We start from the raw sequence: 21,036 nt of genomic DNA on the forward strand, positions 1-21,036 counted from the left end.
CATTAATACTTGGAGCCAAGAGGAGTCTCCTTCTCAACATTGGTACCACCTATTGTTTTCTAAAAAGTATGCCAGATACATAATAGTACACTGGACATTCCATTCATAAGCTTGATTTCTTCTAATTGTAACCCATTTTAAATGTCACTGCTCCTAAGGATCAGTATGATAAATCTGTTTAAAAATAAAGTATTACCTCTATTCTTATTTGCAAATACATTCACCTAACAGACTTTATCAGCAAAGTTTAACTTGTGTTTGACTGATGTCACATTAAAGTACCCATCAACATAAAAGCATAAGTAAAAATGAGGCTTTTTCAACCAATTCCCATAGCTATGCAGACAACAGAGAGAACTCTGAATCCCTTCTAAAACACAACCAGCTTGCATGTAGCGGATCAACATTTGGAAACACAAGATGTCAGAAAGGGTTCCAAAATAGGTCTTTTTTCTTCATCTTTCAAAGTTAAAAAGCAGTATTGGGCATTTAAAAGCAAATATAATAGAAAATTAACAAACAATTGAGGTTTTTCCAGTAGAAAAACTCTTCAGTGCTATGTGAAGTCATCTACAAGTTACCCTCTTATTGCACTAATAAATATTTGCAAAACTGTAGTACAAATTTGACTTGGAGAGAGTCTTTGCTTTATCTTGGGGAAATGCATCAAGTGGCAGGATGGTTTTCCCAAGGTTAAGAACTGCTTCAACAGTGAAAATGCATCCCGGAATTGAATGTTCATCTCACCAGCACCGAAGCATTGAGTTTTCGGGACTAATTTCTATTTTAGCCCAGAGTAAGTGTAAGATAAGTTATGCCTACTTTTTTTTCTCCACTCTCATTTCTTCAAGCCACTGATATTTTGCTCTCTTGCTTTTCTGACTCTGTTATCCTTACTATTTTCCTATCTATGTATTTTTTAACTCAAGATTTTTATAACATTACAATTACGGTAATTCCTCACAAAAGGCCAATAGAATCCCATCAGTAATTAATAATTTAAATTAAACCCAGTATCTGATAAGAAAACTTAGGAAAATTTTGAGCATACTTAGTGTTATTTAGACATTGGCCTTGCAAATATCTTGCCTGCAACTGTTGGTGCCATAAGTGGGAATACCTCATGGTCATGAGGAGCAAGGCATAAACCAGGAGGAAAGGCTAAATCCTTTTGCAGCTTGTAAGAAAGAGATCTTAAAATATCTGGTCGAAACACACACAAAAACCACTGCCCTGTCATTGGGAATAATAGGCAACAAATTGATACAGTCATTAGGGAACTGAAAATGAGAAGTACAGGAAACAGCAATTAAGCAATTTCAAGCCTAAATCATAACAGTGCAAGAGGAACTCCCCAGATGCCTTCACAGCCTTTCAAATAATCACTCGATAAGTTTTGCCAAGATGAAAAAAAAAAAGAGAAAAAAAAGGAAAAAAAAAAGGAAAGCAAAATCAATGCATATGCTCTGGAAAACACAGAACTGCGATATCAAATTAACAAGGGGAAATTCCTTCTGGATGGAAGAGGAAAGGACACGCGAGGGCTGCACAGTCCTCTGGGGCAGTGCCACTGGACATGGCTTTGCAGGATGAGTTGCTCTGGAGCCACGTGGACACCCCGCTGTCCTCCTGGTCCCTGCAGCCCCTCCTGAGGCTTACACCCCATTGATCCGATACCCTGGTCTCAAAAGACAGTTGAGTAGCCAGACCATCAAAATACGCACACCTACAGAGTCTAAGCTGGCTGATCTGGGCAGCCTGGCAGCCAAGGAAATGTTCTAAGCAGAAATTTAACAGCACTGCCACCCTTTGTCTGACCCTCTGCTTGTGAGTTCATGGTTCAGTCATTGGAATCAACACTCTCCCCTCTCCCAGTCCCCTGAATCTATGTGATTACTCGGGTTTATCCTTCTAAGCAGTCATAGAAGGGAAATAATTTGTTTGCCCCTGATGAATTCTCCAGGATAGTTTAGTATGGAAATATTGAATCTCCTTTCCTGATAATAAAAAAAAAAATACAGGTGTTTAAGAGGCCCAATATTGATTGTGGTTTTTCTGGTGACGACCTGACTTGAAGTCCTAACACCGCAGCGTGTGTAAGCTTTCCCAACCCCAGCCTCATTTTCTGCCGAACAATGTTATTCATGGGAGACAGAGAATTTAGGAGCTTTGTCCTGAAGTTTTAAATGTGTTTCCAAACTAATTCCATGATTAAGGTGGAGGCTGACTGGGGGTTAGACACTGCAAATATCTCCTATCTGTTGATGTAATGTCCAGCATGGCCAAAAAATGATATTTATCCCTTTTGAACTGTCACATTACTTTGTATATTCCTAGAAAACACCATGATTCTGAGAAAAGCTGGATTTGAAGACATGTGCTGACCACCTGGGCAGTGCACATGGAAAAGGGCTCACGCTTTCTGAAGGAGCAGGATCCATTACACATGGGCATGATTCTTGGTATGTAATTTGAAATATGTCTTGCCAGAAATGTGTCTTTTCAGGACCATTAAGACGATGGTGCGGTGGAGTTCTTGAACATGAGTTTATCTTTAACAGCATAAGCAGAAAGGCATGGAAATCATTAACAACAACAATAAAAAGACTCAAATAGGAGACAGCTAACTATATGAAGTCCCAAATCTTAGCTCCAGGTAGCGCAATCATCTGAACATCTTATTTCTTCGCTTTTACATGATTAATTGACATCTTGTTAACTGCTCATTAGGGACACTGCAAATCAGTGAGGAGCAAAATAAACACTTTGCAACAGAGAAAAGGCTCTCTAATTGTGAATTATACTGGAAATAAAATTGGGTTGAAATAAAATTGACTCCTTAAATACATTTAAGGAGTCAGCCTGTGTTACATGTAAGGTAAACTGGAGGCAAAAACCTTTCTGAACTGCTGCTAGAGAGCACATGTGGCAGCCTGTGCTCTACTTGCAATTCTGCTCTGCCTTTGATGAATTCCAGCCTGTATACTGTCTCTGGCCACTGATCTGAAGAGCAAGAAGCAGTCACAAAAAATGGTTTTTAAAAATGTATTCAAGTTTATTGACAGATTAGTCCAATGGACTGTATTTCTTGGTTAATTTAAGCAAATCTCTGAATGGTCAGGTTTATAGAAGAAATATCCCAGACTAGTGAGGAAGGCTCTGCTGCAAAGTTGTTGTCTGTAAATACACACAGAATCACAGAATCACAGAATCACAGAATCACAAGGTTGTAAAGGACCCATTGGATCATCGAGTCCAACCATTCCTAACACTCCCTAAACCATGTCCCTAAGCACTTCATCCACCCGTTCCTTAAACACCTCCAGGGAAGGCGACTCGACCACCTCCCTAAATCCTCCATATAGAGTAGGAATATCTAATCTGCAAGGTACCTGCTTTACAGTGCACTGTAGAGGTTGTAGTGCTGAGGGCAGAAACCAGCAGCGGTGCAGCACACAGAAATCCAACGCTTAAACCCGTTCTGAAAGGTCAGGGTTTACTCTTCTCCCTCCTTTCCGTGTCTGCAGGCAGATGTCCATCACTTCAAGAGGACCACACGCCTGACAGAGGCGGTGCCTGAGCAACTGCTTTTGCTGGACGGAGGTTACCACGCAAGCCATTACACTGATATTGGAGGTCTGGAAATCACGCAGAGGCTGCAAACCAGCCTGAGATACTCAGCTGGAAGGGACTGGCAAAGGACTGGAGTTACTTATCTTTATTACGTTATTGTGGTTTGTGGGTGCTATGGTAATAAAATAGAGCAGTAGTAAATGACAATAAGTAAGGAAGGATATATCTACCAACTTCTGTTTATACAGCAAAGCTGACATTATGTCCCCTGTATAGCCAAAACAAGAACATTGAGGGTGTTTGCATAAACCCTGCACGATGTTTTGAACCTATAGGGGTGGGGAAGATGATGGTAATTAAGGAGGCAATGACTGTGGTTCTTCCTAACCATGAAGAGCATGATCTCAATGCCTGTGGGCACATATTAAAAACACAGGATGCTCACAGATCCTCACACAAACACACAGCAGTGTCGTGCCCCGGATGGTGGCTCTGAATGGGTCTATGAAGCATCAGTCTATGAGGTGCTACGCTGGCAGGTTTGCAGTGCTCCCCTCCAGCATGCATTGGGAAGAACATTGTGCACTGCGGTCTCCCCAGGAGATTTCCACTGTGGTACCGTGCCTGCCTGCATGCCTTGCAAAGGGAGCAGTTCCAAGAGGAGTGGGCGATCATTGTGCCTTCCCATGCACGGTGCTTGGCCACGAGGGGTAACAACCGCCTAATACTCTTGCACATCACAGCAGTATTATTATAAGATTTTTCTCCCTGTTGCAGCCTGGCAGTTCCAGTGGGAATTCTGGGCTAAATGGCTTTTTTTTTTTTTTTTTTTTCCCCATGCACCAGAGAGTAATTTAATTTGTTTTCTCTCTTGCTTGTTTTGTATTTGCTGCAGCAGAAAGGACAACGACTGATAAAGGGAGAAAGCAAGAGTGCTGCGGCAGTGTTTTTCCATTTTATTTATGGTGACACTTTGCAGCAAACTGTAAAAATAGATATCAGTGCTGCCAGTTTGCTTCTTGATCTCAAGCTGGCACTTTGGAGCTCCCACCTCCACCACCTGTGAGAAGCAGTGCCCAAGCAGAGGGATCAGGCAAAGGCCTGCATCTGATAAATGGGTTGACTCTCAAGAGAGCAAAGGTGAAAACAAAGCAGTGAACAGTTCACATTTTATTTTTCTTGGAGGAGACACCTCAGGCTAAATCTTGCTCTCCTGGAGCTCATCCTGAAAGAGATGAGTCCTATGAATGATGAGAGAGAAGACTGGGATCTAAAGACATAGCAAAATCCTCCCAAAGGAGAATCAGAGAAATACCATTATGGCTGAAAAAAAAAAGAACTCTCTGGTTTCTGTTACAGCCTTTTTCAAATAATAGCTTATTTGTATGACAGGTGAGCAGTGAGTCGTGGTGTGTGAGACTGTTTCATACAGAAAAACCTTACTAAAGGAGACAACGAACATTTCAAAATCAATGGCCTGAGTTATCAGCAAGGTATCAGCGTTGAGGACTGCCCGCTTGAAAAAAGCAAAACCACCTGCGGCAGCGCAACCAAAGCAAGTACAGAATCGGTGATATCGTTAGCTTTTCTTTTGAAAGCCATTCTCACAGAAACATACCTCTTATTCACTGCACTGTCTGACAGTGTTTCTTATTTTATTAGAAGAAAAAAATATTTAAAAGGCATGTAGGCAAATATCGAACAAGAATAACTGAGTGACAAAGGAGACAGAGAATGATCATGACCTCTTTTTAACTCATGGGAGGTGTTCACGAACCAGAGAAATAACATGTGTCTTTTCAAATAAGGACAACAGTATTTAACATCATGAATATGTCAACCTTGCTTTTTAAAGTTTATTTTATTGCATACCACTGGAGGAAGCAGCTGCAACACCCATTTTCATTAATACTGCAGGTGCAATGTAAGTATTGCCACATGTGGCTAAACTTTTGATGTCCTCGAGGGACTGCACAGGGGAATGACTTTGATGGATCACAGTTGCACTTGAAACCAAACGAGGAAAGATTAGTGTGTCTCAGACAGAGAGATTCCACTCACCTGATTTTTTTTGTTCTGATGAGATAATTTTTCTAATTAACCCTGATAACATTTCCAGACACGCAGGCCTATCCACAAACAGATGGAAATACATTTTCAAATGGACATTTCACTTCTACCCGTGCTTTCTAGTAGTGAATGCAGAATTTTAACACCTTGGTTGCCAACTGATTCGTTTGGGATACTAAAACTGAATCGTTTTAACAGGAGCAGAAGTTATCCACAAGAGCCTTTGACAGAAATTCTTGCTTCTGTAGGCACTGATGTGTTTTGTATGCACCGATCAAGGAGGGCAGTATGAACTTAAAGGCAACCTTATGGTGTCAGGTGCCAATGTCTGTTTATTCCTTGTTTAATGCTCATCAAGTCAGTGTTGTCTTTTTCTGAGCAGGGTCTGAACAACTGTAAAAATATTTTGAAAGCCAAAGCATGTCAGAACTTGGTCCTTTTGGAAATGTTCAGTGTCTGATGTTTGCCCCTCACACCATTCAGTTTAGGAATGGGAAGGACCATCTATCTCATAATCCCAACGAATTCACATGAAAATCACCCTGGAAGCAAAACAAACCATTCCTCCTGCTCTCACCTCCTTTGTTCAGTTTTAAAATTACTCAAGTGCCCAGCCAGGAATGCTTCCAGAATTTCTTAAAAGCTCTCCTGAGCGCCTTCATTTTTGTGTAGCTTTCCACCAACACTGATTTTCCACTATGCAGAGCCCAAAAAGCAGTTCTGTGCTTCCCAAAAGAAGACATGACACCTGTGAGAAAGAGCAAGCAACAACCTGTTCATCCTTCCACCACATCCTTCGAACCTGCTACCAATGAGCTGAGGTGAGTGCTGCTCTGAAAGGGTTTCCTGGGATGCTTATTGGACGTGGTGTTTTTCTCTGGTACCTGAAAGAAGCTGAACCTTGCTGACAATACGATATAAATATTATGTAATATATTATCTAGGCTCAAATGCAATAAATGTGAATTTATTCCTAACCACTGATCATATTTCTGAGCTTCTGACTATGGTGTTACCTATGTTTAAAAGGAGCTACAACATCATTTCATAAACCTTCATAAAGGCAGAGGAACTGAGAAACTGTAACAACCCGTATTTTCCCTAGAAGGTAGGAATTCAGATTTAGGGTGAAGTTTTAGCTCAATTCTTGGCACCAGCTTAAGAGAATTTAATAAAAGGTCAATGTATGTGAGCTTTAGGAAGACAGCAATTTTAAAGATATCACAACTCTTTTTTATCTTTTCAGAAGTTATGCAGGTGACTCATTGCCAATTTCCTTTCCTGTTCTCAGAGAGAGCTTACTCTAGGTTTTGCTGCAGTTGGATTTATATGAAGCAACAGTTAGCTGTCCACTTTTATGAGATTTTATAGGTCTTTTAACACATCTGGTAAAAGATGCAATTGCACTGGGTGAGTATTACTTTGTTAGGCAGAAGTGGTGGCTCTCTGGGACTGGGTTTCTTTACCTGCAGCAAGTTTTTTATGTTACTCTTCTCAAAGAATTCAATGTCACTGCCCATTTCTGAGCTAATTTTACCAGGACTGTAAAATCAGGACATGCCAATACTCAGAAATTACTTCTTGTAAAACCTGGTCATGCCATTGGACAGAACACACCGGTGAGAAGGAGCCATTCACCCAAGCCTAAGGAGCGTTCATAATGGTTCACAAAATAATTTACAAAAATTTCAGACATGATAACATGCATATTTTTTTTGCTCAAAGGGTAACATGGCTCTGAGAATGTGTTATATTTTTCCAGACCTACTTTTGTGCTTTGTTCATTTCTGAGGCACACAGTCCTTCTACCTCATCAGCCTTTGCCATAACTTTTAAAGGACACAGGCAGAGAAAGAACAGATGGAAATAATGATAATTGCTTACTTTGAACATTGCAAGAAATGCGCAATGCCTATAAGGTCTCATCCAAAGTTAATGGAAAGGCTATTAATCTATTGTACTTATATTGCCTCTGTTACTACAGGATCTGAGCATCTCAGCAGCTTTCAGGAATTTATCCTCAGGACTATGTAAAAAGAGAAAACATATTTTTCCCCAATCCATTGAGACAGAGAAAGACTATTTGTGCTTCTCAAGGTCATACACACTGATGGAATTTGAAGTGGGGTGTTTCAAGTCCTTCAGTTGTCTTGATAGTAACCAGATCCCATATGACGTGCGGAGTGGGTAGGTTCTGGATCCAGCTCATCCTGACAGTCATCTGTCATCTTTGATCCCAAACACTTCACGTCGTTTGTGGAGTATAGTACAGCTTGTGATGACGAACTAACAGCTATTTCACCATGTCACACACCTCGGCTCATCTAAAGTTGGCTCTAACAGAGTGAATCTCAAGAAACAATAAAGGCACTAAAATTAAAAAAAAAGCCCTCTTGTCCCTCTCAGATGAAACGCATATTAGTTACTGAAGAGAGTGTGAATATAAAACTACTGACAAAGGAGTTTTACTACCCTGAAATAACATGATCTGTGGCAGGAGCTGAGAATACCTCACTGATATTTCTTACCCATGTTTCACCGCCCCAGGCTCTTGGTCCTACCAAAACTATCATCTCCTTTGATCCACCTGCCCCAGTGCTGTTCTGGCTCGCTCCTTCTTTCTCACAAGACTTTCCCAGGGACAGGGATTCCCACTCAGCATCTTTTGGCATATGTAAACACTTGTGCTCTGACTTCCTGGTGGCTTTGTCCCACGGGTCCATAATGTTCTGCAACCTGCAGGTCACTCTACTTGCAATTGGCCTCTCAGGTGCATCTACCATAGCATCGCCATAGTTTCAAACAGCCACCAACCTCCTCCACTGTCTCCGAGCTGACACAGTGCACGGCAACACCCTGATATTGGTTATAAAGTTCCCTCATAAAGCGGATTGTGCAGAAGGGTTTAGGATACAGAAGCCTAGGTTCTGATGAAGACTCTCCTGCTTTAATAGTATATGCCTGGGTGAATTACAGCTGAAGATTTTGCTCTACTAAAGGAATCAACACTTCATTCATGCACTAAGTGGTAGATTTCACCTTTTATGTTTTCCTTCTGGATGAAAGCAGTGTAAGCAGTTCTTGTGACAAGCAAGCCTGCAGCAAAGAGTGTCACCAGCGTCCACAAAAGCGATTGCTTCTGAAACAGGAGGCAAGAACATTTGGTCTGAAAAGAAATGCAATATTTTAAACAACACGGAGGACGTAAATGAGATTTTGGTGTTAAAATCTTGCTTGATTGTTTTGTTTTTGAAGAAATAAACCCAGGGAGGACACTGAAACGTCCATCAAATATCTATACACACGTCTACTACATGTGCAGTATACGAAGAGGGCAATTTTGTGTCCTCGTGTGCAATACATGCACAAAAATAACACAGATATTAATTTGAAGCAAATGTGTAGCTTCGACAGTGCTTGTGTCATTTCCGGGAACTGCATAAAGACAGCAAGAAGGGCTTAGCTATGGGGATTGAAATAGTAGGGAAAAGTCAGAAACGGTATTTAAAGAACTTAAAAAGAACGTCTGAAAAGATGAACCTTTTGATAGGATTTAAACTGCCTATGGGATTCAAGAGCTTTAATCAACAAAAGCAGCTTATTCCATCAGTGTCGTGAGCAATAGCAGAAAAGGCATCATCAGTGAAGAACACTGTAGAAAACAATTTCTTTGGTTTAAAAAAACTATTTAGAGAAATCTGAGACTCCTCCCTTTGTCTGGAGACCATCTGGATGGATTTTGCCTGGGAAAGTCTGTCCTGAACTTGAAGAAAAGAAACATTTGTTTGCATGGTGGGAAAGACTGGAATAATGTGCCAGAACTGGAAAAAGCTACCCATGCATATCAGTGTATCTACCCAGAGCAAGAAAAATGTGTTCTTAATTTCTGGGACATTATCTTTGCTCTTCTTGCAAAAGCCATCCTTGACCATCCTACATAGCATAAAGTCAGGGAAAAGATACTTGTATTTTCGCATATTTGACATCTATTTCTATAATACATGTTTACAGTCAAGATCCCAGAAGACTCTTGCACTATGTTGAAGGCTCTGAGGGTTAATTACTGTGTTCCTTAATGAGGTTTCAGTCACCCAAAAGTGGATTTGAGGTAGGCAATTCCCTGGAGGAGGAGGTGCTGCCCTGGCCTGGCAGCAGTGCCAGTCACCCAGTCCTGGAGCACAGCATGGGCTTTCTGGTGAGTTTTGCAGGACCGGTACCCAGCAAGGCAGCAGTGCCAGATGGTCTCTTCTCCACCGGGCTGGGCTGTCAGAGCCAAACCCTGGCCATTCTGGGCAGCTGGCTGTCGCGCTGATGGACCCAAAACCATCAGCTGGCACTGGGGCCCAATCCAAGACCTATAAAGAGGGATAGATAGTAAACTCCATAACGGGGAGCAAAAATGCAAAGAGGCAGATATGTTTATTTTCCTTTATGGTTAGCCATTATGAATTTGGGTGACACTGTTTTGGATGTACCCCGGACAACTCTGTCTCTGTGCTGTAATATATTCAGTCAAAGACTCATTGAAATGAGCTGGCGGTTCAGGTGATGATTGTTTGCCGTTTCAAGCTATTTAGCATTGCTGGCTCTTTCTTTGCTGACTGAAATATCTGATATCTTTCAACAAAAAGCAGTGGCTGCTAACAATATACACATCAAACCCAAACAGCAACTAAAGTTTTATGTTCTTTAGCATTCCCGATTGTTGATATTTACTATGCCTCTGAACCTGCCTTATGCAATGCACGAAGGTGGGAGGAACATTTTGTTTTATTATATATTTCTTCTTTTTCACATCTTTAAGTATGGTGTAGGCAACATTTCCCGTAAAAGTCAGCTAATATAATCCTTCCTCTCAGACATGTATAATTTACAAATGTAAATGCAATGGGTGGTCACATTTATGTGAATCCATATATAGGGTGAAAAGCTCAAAGATTTTTGGGGGGAGTTGATCCACACACCACAAAGGACACTGGTAAATCATGGTTCTTGCTTATTCGTGCACCATCATTGTTCTGGCAGGAAGACAAATGCATTGCCTGACTTACATCAAGTAGTTCAAGTCTGCTTTGCTACTGTACTGTTTGTAGTCTAATGTGCTTTTTTGTAGATGCAAATATAGATATATCTAAAAGATATACCTGCGTTATTTTAAGTTCAAGATGAAACACCTTTTCCCTAAAGTCCATTTTGATTTTTTTGATTTTAAAATTGCCTTGAACTGAACTATGAATTACTCAGTGTTAAAACGAATGGTAAAGTTTTAAAAGAAAGTATATGTGTTAAAATCCTTTAAATTGCAGGAAAATCCTTCTGAAATTTTTAGAGCAAATTGAGGGCACCTATGCAGGCACCTGTTACTTTCTATACAGCACCGCAGAGTCTGAGACCTGAATTACTAGAATAGCATTTTTGCTGGATTTCAGGCAAATAATTTTAATGTGCCAAAGTTGATTTGGAACAAAATCATCAATAGACCCTCCAGGATACTAATAGCATTAAAGGCAGGGGCCAGGACTGTCAAATTTGCTTGGCTAAAGCTGGGCTCATAAATTAGTAGTCAAGCATCCAAATTAAAGTCTTCCGCTTCCAGATGTGCCGCGTGTCTCTTGGTCCAGCTGAAGAGATTTCAGAGTGTGACAGGGGTGGGAGTACCGGGCATGAGGTGAAGAGTTTACTTAATGGCTTTGCTTCTCGGCTCAGCTCTGCATCTACAAGCCTCTAATGCTCTAGGTAAGCACCCAGGTAGTAGCTAAACCCCTGTACTTCAGTGTATTTGTTATTTTTTTAACAAATCCACAGATCTTGACTCTGTACCACACACCTTTCTTTTCAACTATTGAAAGCACAGGCACAGCTCAATGCTCTGAGCAGAGAGCAGGGACCTGACAGGTGGACATCACTAAATTCCTCTCCCAGTTCCACTTTCAACTTCCCTTGTGGTCTTCTGTGGAATTCCACCCAGCTTCTGAGTTCCTGTCAGTGATAATAGCGCTCATTTTCCATGTATGCTGTGGACATCTCTCATTATATTCAGCTACTTTCCCTGAAGCACAAATTTACCGTAGGATTTTTTGTATGAAGGCATAGAGCATTTTTTTCCCCCCAAGCTAGTTGTATTTATGGAAATTAAGAGTGTGAAACAGTATTTGGATCAGGTCTTTAGGCAATAAGGTAGATACGTGCTATCTCTGCAACATTTAGGGACAGGAGCCTTGGGTGACATAAACTGCTTTTTTTAACTTCAGTGAATTTGCAAGAATTTCTTTTGATGGAGGTATCGATTCAGTTCAGCTGAGGTCCAGCCCTCTGCCTTTTCAATAGCAACATTTCCTAAAACACTTGGGAAAAGTAGAGTACAGGAGGAGATCTGCAGCCAAGCAACAACTCAAGGGAACTAAAACTGTCATAGCTGATTAACAGAAATGAAAGCTGCTCAGAAACAAATCTGAGTATGAATTTGGAGCACAAGAATTAATTGAGAAGGGGATTCTCTTTGTACTTCTTTTAGTAGGTCAGACAGTTTATCCACTAAGATGCCTTTGAAGCTGCCAGCAAAAAAAAAAGGCATCGCTGGAAAGATGAAACGAGCCACTGAGAGAAGTCATCCTTGTGTCCTAAACCCTGGTATTGTGTGTGAATTAGTCACAAGGTGAATAACAGAAGCCTGAGCCAAAGATGCTCCATTAGCCTTTCCTAAGAGAGGATAAGAAAGGGATATCTATGGCGAGTGATGACCTGATGGTAAGAAGTAGCCTTACTGCAAGAACAGGATTGTAATGCTGAAAGGCTGAACTTCTGCTTCATCTGTGCAGCTGTGCAGTGCTCCCACTTTAGCTGGAGAAAACACCAGAGGACCGAACATGAGCTCATAACAATGTGCTCCCCTCCTGATAGCATTAATTTAACGGTGGTGCAGGACAGGTGAATGTTATGGTGATATTGTGGTGATATAGCACACAGCAATTCACATACACATAGTTTCAGTGTGAGTTTTTTACAATGCTTTTACCGGAATGCAGCTCACAAGAGAAAAAAAAAGCAGATATAGGCACAGGAGTTGATCAGTAGGATGTAGAAAAAAGACTGCAGCTTTTGCTGGAACCAATGTGAGGACGGATTTTCACTAATAAGATACAGAAAGGTATTTGCGAAAAAAGAAAAGTGCTTTCAGAGCAAAACAAGTTAAGTGTTTGCTTTTTCCAGCCCTTGGCTGCTTGAGGATACAGCAGTATAAAAATTAACTTATTAAGGTTGCCTCTGTTTGTAATGCTGAAAGACAATGTGGGATGTTTGTCTGGAGAGAGCAAGAATAAAAGCAATATTAAGGTCTTGCAGTCCTGCTCTTCTTCGTCAAAGTGGAGTCATGGCAGATCATGCAATCCTATACCTTCAGCATCCCACCAGGTACCTAAGGAATCAGTTAGGTGTAAGAAATGGAGAAAAAGAGGATGCAGTCACAGAACATTTTAGGGAGGAAATTGTGAAAACAATACTTGCTTTGCACACATTTTTCCATACCTATAGCTCCAAAACCAATAAAAGAGGCTTTTTGTCATGATGCTGTATTATGTTGTATTTATTGTTTTTTTCCAGCCTAAAGTGCTTTGTGTGTGAGATTAAAAAGCTGCAAGTCTCAGGCCATCTGGCCAACCAAATGGATTTAGTGTACAGGATCACTGCCAGATGTATGCCAGTTGTAAGTTTAATTTTTGAACATATAAAGTGCCTGAGGCTCTGTGTCTGTTATTCAGAGAAAATCATATTCCAGTTTTCCAAAAGAATCCAGATACAGTTTGAACCTAGGTGTATGGTCTTTTCTTCTTCAGAGGGTTTAAGGGCATATTCCTTACTTCTCATAAAGAAAAATGATGGCAAGAGCACTTTGCATATATCTTACGTGTTACGTATGTTTGATCACATCTGTCTGACCTTATGGAACAGTAGGAAACACAGCAATAAGTTTTCTTAAGCAGCTTCATTGAAATTGTTTAATTGAAACATAAAATTTCACAGGGTACTTTAACTTAATTTGCACTTACTTTTGTTTATGATCAACTTGGAGAATACGTGTGTTTTCAAGTGTGTAATAGTTCGTAATATCTTAAAAGTGATATTTAATCAGTTTGGTTTATTTTAAATGAGGAACTAATGGAAGATTTATATTTACAGACAGTAAGAAGAAAGGTCTAGAGGATTTTGTACAAAGCACACCAGTTGAAATTCAGGGTAGAACAGGATTTGGGTGATGGGAAACAGTGATTTGCAGGTCTGGCTCTCCTGCCTAACGCACTGCTGCCCACATCAGTGTATTTCTTTGCAGCTGAAATACTCAGGTTGAATTACTTTCTCCTAAATAGACCTGAAGGCCCAATGAATCAGACATAAATGTTTGGAAAGGAAAGAAAGACTTGTTTGTCAGGGCAGAGTTATTCTCCACTGTCTGACAGAGCAGTGAAGGAGGAGCTGTGAAAGCCAGACATCCGCAGCAGCCGGGGGGTTACTGAAGCGGGTCTCGGTGTCCCTGCTAGGTGGGGCGTGTGGGACACACCAACCCACTGCACCGACCGGATTTGGCAAGTTCCATCACAATCCAGTTAAAATACCCGTAGACAAAAATAGGTTCAAATGTTTGGAATAGGAAAGTAGTGGTAATGTTGCTGCCAAGAAGCAGAACCTGCAATAGGAATTCCTTGGCAAATGTCTCTAACACTAAAAAAAAAATGTCAGTCTTCCAAAACAAGGGCTGCATTAGCTGTGCCATCAGCAAGACTAATTGCATTCTTGCTCCTGGAGAGATATGAGTTTCGGTCAGTAGCTCAGATGAGTGCCCAGTGAGAAGGGATCCATGCGGTTTTGGGTGCACCTTTCCAATGAAGAACCGAAAAAGAAAATTTGGCACTGTAATTTCTAATATATTTTATTCTGGAATGTAATTTTTCCTGTGATATTAACCACTTTTTTCTCCTGCAAACTTATTCATGATGTGGGAATCAGAGAGATCAAACAAATAGTAGATTTCATAAAGTAAGGAACAGCAAATTGAGCAAAAGGAGGATTATGAAGACTAAATCTTTTGTTCAAAGAGTGATTAAAAAGCATTAAGTTGGATGAAGTCAATAGAGAGCTTAACTGCATGAACCTTCTGCCCTGTTTTTCTTCTGTTTGGTTTTACATGTATTAAGAAATTAAAGGAGTGGGAGAGACCTCGCAAGGACTGCTGAGACCAGAGATTTTTAAAAACAATAGTTGAGCAAAATCAGTTGGATGTAAGCTTTTTTTTCCTGGTTTCCAGGCAATGTGAATTGTCTTGGCCAGCTGTGTCCAAGAGCAGCAAGAAAAATTTGAGTGCTCTTTTTCAGCAGAGGACTCAAGCAATTCATATCCAAATGTGTGTGCCGTGGGGATTCCTCCAGGCAATGAAATTCTGGGATTTGTAACCTCTTCTCCCCATGGTTTAAGTAAAAACAGTTCCCCTGCCCGAGAGCAAATACAGCTGCAGTTCATTGCTGAAATAAGGAAGCATCAGGGTAATTGCTATTTGCCTTGCATTCAGAGTACTTTTTTTTTTTCTCTGTGATTTTTAGATTAAATCTGCACGAGATGAGGGCTTTCAGCTCTCTGGGTGTTGTTCACCTTAAAGAAAACTGCCTGTTTCGAGCGATACAGCTCATTTGCAGGAAATAGTATGAAGTAAGAGTTATCAATGGATACTATATCATATCCATGGACGTATATCAAGAGAGGCTAAAAACAAATAGCCAGGTTTCTGCACTCTGCTTGTACACAACACTTGGGCAGACCTGAGGTTTTTTTTTTTACACTGTGTTTATACAAGGAGATCAAGAGTGGGGCACAGAGTGTAACTGTACACATAAATGAAGTTGGTATATTATTTTTTTCCATAGCTTTTCTGTATTTATTGACTTAATTGTCTTCTTCTGCTTAGACTGTGTTTTTAACTGAATTTCTGGTTTGATTTAAAACCAATAGTTATATTAAAATCATTTGTGTCCAGCCACTTCCTATCACGGGTTCTTTGGCCTGTACATTTTTGTATCCCACTATGGCCTGATGACCTTTCCTTATCTGAAACATTTTTCATTCTGGTCTTTGATGTTCTTATGAACACAGTAATTGCAATATTTACTTCTGGAGAATACTGCCCTTTGACAGAAGCTGTGCCCTGTAGCTCTGCCACATGGAGTGACAGCAATGCAAAGCTCCCTCAGTGCCAGCAACATCAAACTAAGTTGTACTAAGCACAAAATTGCCCTGTAGCCTTTTATTCTCCTTGGATCCTATTTCCCCGCTTGATTCACACTTCTCTTTCTAATGAAGACCAGAAGGAGTAGTTTTGTGCCCTGCCCTTCCCCATCTTCCACCCGAGGCACTTGCATAGAGCTTGGAAGAAAATTATTTTTTTTCCAAAACATGTTTTTGATATTTCATCATCTATCTTATTCTGTGATTGGGTGAAAACAGAGATTTTGGTAAAAAGGAAGTTTCCTTCTCCCCCAGAGAGAGATAATAAGTAGCCTATTGTCTAGGACACATGTCCAGCATAGAAGACACTAAATATCTCCTCCATCTGGTCCGTATCAGAGACTGAACTCAGAGATTGTGCAGTGCAGGGCCCCTGAGGTGACCCTTTTTCTTTCTCTCTGACCATTCTCACCTCTCCACTGAAACACTATTATTCCCGTGGAAATTTGCTTAATCAGCCATCGAACAAAACACTCCATGTGGTTCTAGCCAAGGAAGTTGAAAAACTCAAACAGAACTTGAGCTGAAGGAGTTGGTTAGTTCCAACCGTACGGGATAAGCATATTTGTATTGACATATTTTTTCTCTTTCAGGTACAATGGATTATCATAGAATCATAATGTCCTCTCAGAATTGCTTTTCCAAGGGGCAGTGCTGTATAAATCATGAAAACTAGACATGTAAAATGTTGAGCAGATCTCCTGGTCCAACCATCTGCCAGGAGAAGATTGTTCCCTGTAGAGTTTTCCCCAGCGCTCCGCTGTAGCTAAGAGATGCTTTCTCTGCAAAACAGCTCCAAATCTATTTATAGTCATGCAGAACTCATTATCTTTAGTTACAGAGAAATGACTTTACACCCTTATTACAGAATAGGGTCCCTCTGCCCACAGTGTCACAGCTGAGTCTGCCCATGTGCGTGTCCCCAAAGCCACAAGTGTGAAAACCGATATGCATTTGCGGCTCAATAATTAAATCACAAGCATATCTTATCCACAAAAATCACCTATCCTGCCCTTCCATAACACATTGATAACCAACCAGCAACCACTTGATTGCTCCCTTATGAATAACAGGCAGCACAGCAGAAGGTTCCCGTGTGTTTAAAGCAGAGACGGAGCCTTTCGTTACCAAATTGTCTCTCTCTTTGCCAGAAGCTACCAAACAATAAAATGGAAAGGAGAGATGTAGTTTGTGGCATCTGTCAGTGCAAGCAGCCTTTGGTTCAACCTGGGCTGTTATAAATATTATATTAGAAGTATTAGCAAGAGCAGATTGGATTGCAGCAGGTCCAGAATGAGGCAGCCCGAAGGCTGGCAATAAAGCTGGAAGAAATGAAATGCTTTGGCATAGGTATATTCTGCTTTGCATTGTGCAAGGAGTGAAGAGGAATGAGGGAAATCTTTCTGCCTTGATTCAGCTCATCCAGAGCATCTGTTTAGAAGAGCCACTTTCACAACCATGGCAAAAACGGACCGTGCCTGCGTGGGCAAGCACTGTGACACATGACATCATCCTCGAAAAGTCTGTTTAATTATCCTCATCGTTCGTTCATGCTCCTCTGGATGTGTTTCTCTATGTTTAACTAAATTTTCCTCATAACTGGATGTGGGCTCAGTTCTGGGAGCTCAGGTTCCGCTTGCAGGGGCTTCGTGGGCGAACCCAGGCACATCAGTGAGGGACAGAGTCTGAAGGTTTTCAGGTACTAAAAGTTGAAAATACTGTTACCAACTCCTCTTGATTTCACACAATGAGAGCTCTGGAACTGTCCATTAGTTTTTATTCTCAGCTTTAGACACCACAATGATTTTTTAAATCTGTTCAACTCTCTATATCTTAGTCTCTCATCTGTATTATGAAGAGAAAATTATTTCTCTAGCCTGAACTTTTGTGAGAAGCTAAGAAACTTCTGGCAGAGGTCATATGAGTGCCTCAGCTAAACAGGAGAAATCATTACATGCAGTGAAATTCTGACAACTTCAAGGGAGCAAATTAAATCAAGGGGGTGTGAACATATCTCACATTCCTTCCTGTTACTGCAGTTTTAGTTGTTACTCCTAAATAAAAATTATTATGCAAAAAGTTTAATTTTTTAGGTTCACAGTGTTGAAAAACAAAATCCTTTAACATTCTCCCTCCAGCAATGAAATAAAAAAGCAGGCAGAAGTAAAGAGGTGGGCATTTCCACACCACTAAATAAACCCTCTGCCTTGGTGTACACAGGGGATTAGGAAAGTGAGATGCCAGAAATTGGCCTAGACTTTATTTCCCTAGAGGCACAGAGAGATATTGAGGGAAATCATTATCATTCCATAACATGATTAAGAAATTGGGATCTTGTTTTTCCTCGTTTTATGAATGCAACAGACTGGACAGGAACCACCTGAAAAGGCCCAACAGAAGAAGAGTGAGGAGAAATCATTCCAGTCAATACTTTTGAAGCATGGGTTTGCATCGTTAGCTCTACACCACTTTTATCACAGTAGAAATACTCATATAAAGGAGAATAGCCTTAATCGTCTTGGGCAGAAGGCTACTATATAAACAAGTATGTATTTAATTACCCTCTTTTTGCTCTCTGTAAGGGAGTAGGTCTAAACTCAAGAGCACTTGGCACGAAAGTGCACTTTGAATTTTCTGTTTAAGGACGTGCAGTGGCGCAGCCTCTTCGAGCAACTTTAGGTGCTGTGAATGCAAGTCAAGAAGCTGCATTATCATTAGCTCCCACCTGAGGGTAAAAAGAAATACTCTGCCTGACCTTAGATGGTTCAGAAATTCTGGCTATGAAGCAAATGGCAGTAAAAATCTCCAGCTGCTCTGCTACTGTTAACCACTTCTGGTATCGTGCCTGCCTTTATAAAATGTGCCAAGGTTAAGCTCCACTTGCAGTGCTGCAGCTTCCACAGGACAGGACGAGGCAGCTCCATGCCCTACACTGCAGTGATCGATGCCCATCCAAAGATTGGAAATAGCTATCCATCACGACCCCCGACCCTCCTGGACTGTCACTTTACTGGTTTGAAATATCAGGCTGTTGCTCTCTTAATCATGACCCACCTTGGTGCCAGCAAATGACCCCTTCTCAGATGTGTCTTACACATCCATAAAAGTCAGATGGCACTCCCATCTTCCCAGGTAAGGCAAATTTATAGTGTGAGATGTTTCTGTTCTGCCTGCTGCTGCACATCACCAAGCTGCTGCTCACCAGGAAGGTCCATGAACAAACTACCCAGCACTCAGCACCATCTTCCTGGGATGATGTCCAGTGCCAAGACAACAAGTTTGGCCACACAGCCTTTGATAGTGACAGCTGCTATTTGGGGCCATTTTTGTGCCCTCCATGCAATGTAGGGTGCAAACAATAATTTCCCTTCTCCGACTCCTCCTTTCACACTCGACACTGCAATTTGTGCTTTGGCTGTCTTCCTAATGACTGTATTATTAGCTCTATTTTCATCTTCTCTCAGCTGTTTATTTTGCACAGGGTTATTTTGGCTGCTCTGCGTATTGCAAATTAAGTAGCTGATCCAAGACCACAAACACTAACAGAGAAAGCGTGTTGAGCATCCTCTGTTAGACCAGCATCGTTTTTACCCTCGTGTGTGCTGCTGCTGCCTGCCCATGCCAGCATCCCAACTGCCATCCTGCTGCATTTCCAAACGTACAATGGCACAGCGAGGACCAGAGTGACCACATGGCCTGAAGCAGCTCGGCCGTACAAGTCTCCATTTGCAACATCTAGTTCACACTTCCTAAGATGCAGAAGGCATTTATTATGTGTCACTTTATGGGCTATCCTGACCTTAATTGCAAAGCCTGAAATGGTGCACAAAAGCTGTCCTCTTGAATGTCCTTCCCATGGGAACAGGAGCCTTTGTCCTTGAGTTAGAGTATTTTTTTCATTTATATCCAAGATATTGGAGCAAAGCAGCTGACACTCACCACCATCCGAGGTGCCTGGTCCTACCATTTGATGGAGAGGAAAGGATGATGGAGAGGAAGGGGCTGATGGAGACGAAAGGATCTCTGTGACTCTAGTTTTCTCCTGGTCTTCTGACGGCTTCAGACCACAGACACTCGTTATTTAGGTATGGCAGGGATGGAGCCATCCTGAATTCTCTTTTTGCAGACCTCTCTGGGTTTTCGGAAAGGCCCCATTTGCATATATGTATTCCCAAAATATGTCTTCAGAGAGCCCTCACTGTGATTGGCATCAGGTAAGAGCCCTACAGTCTGCAACTGCATAGGAGCTTGATGCTTCCCCGCTGCCTGTCAATAGCTAAAATGGGAATTTCCATCCACACCATGCAGATTGATCTCCTGATTGTTCATATGGAGGGAATGAACTGAGAAACAGAGAAGGAGCTCTCACCTTCTGCTTTCCTGGGAACAAAGAGTTCTCAAAGGTCCTATTTTATTCTGGCTCACTGGAAATCCTTGAAGGAACAAGGGGAGGGAGGATAATAGAAGATTCCGTAAGAGCAAACAAAGCAGAAGCACCTCATTGCCTATGAAAAAGCAGAGAGGGGTCGAGTTATCCGGTTAAGCAGAAACAGGCAACCTTCACTCAGCTCTTCTCTTCCCACTAAATAAAGCTGAAAGCTGAAAAATGAAATAAAGCTGTCTGCCTCCCAGGTTTTGGAAGAGGAAGGATCACAGGTTATGTATGTGTGTTGTTACAAGAAAGTCTTAGCTAGGAAAGAGTTTTTTAACAATTTTACCTATCTCCTGGCCAACTCATGGTTTTAGCAGCAGCCTGTGATCTCTGGTGGGCAAAAGCTCACTTCACCAGCAGAAAGGACTCTGTTGAAGCTGCACACAGTTTTTAATGTTTAATGACACAAAATCAATTGGAAGTGGTTGCTGGCTTCCACCATCAATTTTAGGAGTTCTCTCAGAGAACAGGAGAAAGTGGGAGAGTTTCCATTAGCCTGGAAATCTCATCAATGATAGGAAAATGGTTATAAACAACCCTGCACTCCAATAAAAGTATTAATAACCCTGTCCTTACCAATTTCTCATGTCTTTGTAAGAAAATACAGTTTTGTCACCACTAAGGTCGTATCTTGATCTCTATCCCACCCTTTCTTTGTACAGAAAAACAAACATCCATATGGTAGTGTGTGC

This window comes from Cuculus canorus, chromosome 6 (genome assembly GCF_017976375.1).
Source record: "Cuculus canorus isolate bCucCan1 chromosome 6, bCucCan1.pri, whole genome shotgun sequence".
NCBI lineage: Eukaryota > Metazoa > Chordata > Aves > Cuculiformes > Cuculidae > Cuculus > Cuculus canorus.